Here is a 2,527-nt window from a genome sequence, read left to right as displayed (position 1 = left end):
TTATGTCAATGATCCCAGTTCTAAAAATAACTGTTTGAACATCTACATATTAGCTGCTTTGTAGTCTTTGCTACAGTCAATATTTAGGAAAAGTTAGAATCAGCTTTCATTGACTGTTTTCTGTTGCTGTTATTGTAGTTGCTTTATTTTTGTTCCTTCAATATAGATCATACTTCTCTGTTTTTTCCAGGATTTTTTAAACTGTAAACTGTACATTTTTGATAATATATTACAGTATCTCTCTTTAGATTATCGGTTTTTTAAATTTAAATTTAAATTTGTTTAGAAACAGGGTCTCACTCTGTCACCTAGGCTGGAATGTGGTGGTGTGATCATAGCTCACTGCAGTCTCGACCTCTTGGGCTCCAGTGATCCTCCAGCTTCATTCTCCTGAGTAGCTGGGATGTAGATGAATGTCACCACTCTCTGCTATGTTTTTATTTAATATTTGTGAAGACAAGGATGTCACCATTTTGCATAGCCTGGTCTCAAACTCCTGGTCTCAAGTGATGCTTCTGCATCAGCCTCTCAAAGTACTGTGATTACAGGCTTGAGTCACCATGTCAGGCCTTGAATTTGCTTCATTTTTCTGAGCATTTTTAAATTTTCTTCTTAGTTACTTATCTGAACTTACTGATAGTACCTGACTTATGGTAGTTGGAGTTATAATTTTTTGACTTTGAGATGCTGTGAGGGTGATATGCATTCAAGTAGAAATAGTAATTCTAGTATTCCTATGAGTATTCTATTTTCTCTTTCAGTACAGTATCCAATAAATTACGTAAGATATTCAACACTTTATTGTGAGATAAGCCTTGGGTTAGATAATGCTGCCCAACTGTAAGCTAATGTGAGTGTTCTGAGCACATTTAAGATAGGGTAGGTTGGGCTATATAATATTGAGTGGATTAGATATATTAAATGTATTTTCAATGCTTGATATTGAAAAATCTGTATCACACATGGTGTTTGACCACTGATATCTCTGCTTCTTTTTATTCTTAATATTAATCTTTAGTTTGAATTTATAGGAACCACACATGTATCTGCACAGCTTAGTGGTCAACAAGGATTTGAGAAGAAGTTTTGCTCAAATATCTGGAGCCTATAAATCTATCTTCTTTCAATCCATCTGTGTGTAGTTTAAAAAACACAAGCAAAATGCAACTAGTTTCTACGTCCCTCTGGTTTTACTTTGCACCGGCACTCCTGGGTTTCCTCACTAGAATATATAGCTACTAAGTCATCAGGAATGTGTGCAGAGATTGTTTCAGCAATATGGCTCTGTCTCATCCAGAAATCTGCTATTTACTGTCAGCAGATGTATGACTTGTCCCACACAAGGCACCATCTTGCACTAGCAAAGCTGTGGACTTTTTCTGTTTATTTTGTATAAAGTTCTCCATGTTTAACTGGAAACACTGAAGAAGTTTACTCCACTCCTTGGCTTTACTCAAGTCCACCCCCTTTGGCAGCAAGCTGCTAGTTTTATTTGCTATGCTCATATTGGTAAAGTTTCAGTTCTGTAATTCTTGCTGACTGAGCTGGGGGTAGAAGGGTGCTGTCACAGGCAACAGGCTACAGACTTTTTCTGTCCTTACTCAAAACACTAGTACTTCTTTTTTCTAGGAAGAATATATATCTTTAATTATTTTATGCTTTGCTAATTTCAGTGCTGAAATAGCTTTAATTTTTAGCTTTACATTTTTATGTGTGTTCATTGTTGATTGTTGCAGAGAAGATGTATTAAACTCTTTGTGATGCCGTAAACAGAGATGCCCTTCTCAAATACATTTAAATGAACGTAATAGCCACACTGAAGTGGAATAAAGTTAAGGACAAACACAAGTAATTTTGTATTGGAGAAATTGAACTCTGCACCCTCAGTTTAAAGAGAAACCAAGGTCTTCACAAATAGAGAACCCTGGTCCCTAGATTTTACAGTCATGTGGGAACACACTATCAATTTTTAAGTTGCCTTCTAAGAACTGAGCAAATTAGTGATTACACTCCACATAATGAGAGCTATGACTGTCTTTAATCGAGATGAGAATCAGACATAGGAAAAGGTGCAAAATAGGAGGAAACTTGCGGACTTTTTTTTAAAAAAACACCTTTTCCTTATTTTTTAGTTTCTTGTGTGTTTGTACGAGTTTTTAATTTATTTGGAAATACTTTTAAACTTAATTTTTAAAAATATAGCAAAGATGCTTCACATAGACTCCTCCTCCAGCTTGCTCTAATGTCAGCATCATGCATAATCACAGTGTAAGTATCACAATCATGAGATGAACATAGATATAATGTTATTAGTTAACTCCTTTGAAATACCATATGGATTTCACTGATTTTACCATTAATGTCATTTTTTTTATATTACAAGATAAAATTCAGGTTTCTTTATTTTATGTGGTTATCTGGTCCTTAATATCTTTAAATCTGTGACAGTTTTTCACTTTTGTTTCTCCTTCATGGCCGTGAAACTTTTGAAGCTTACTGGCCAATTATGTTGAAGAATGTCCTCCCA

Source organism: Mandrillus leucophaeus, unplaced genomic scaffold, assembly GCF_000951045.1.
Source record: "Mandrillus leucophaeus isolate KB7577 unplaced genomic scaffold, Mleu.le_1.0 Scaffold2112, whole genome shotgun sequence".
Lineage (NCBI taxonomy): Eukaryota > Metazoa > Chordata > Mammalia > Primates > Cercopithecidae > Mandrillus > Mandrillus leucophaeus.
Note: the sequence above shows the minus strand (reverse complement) of the source record.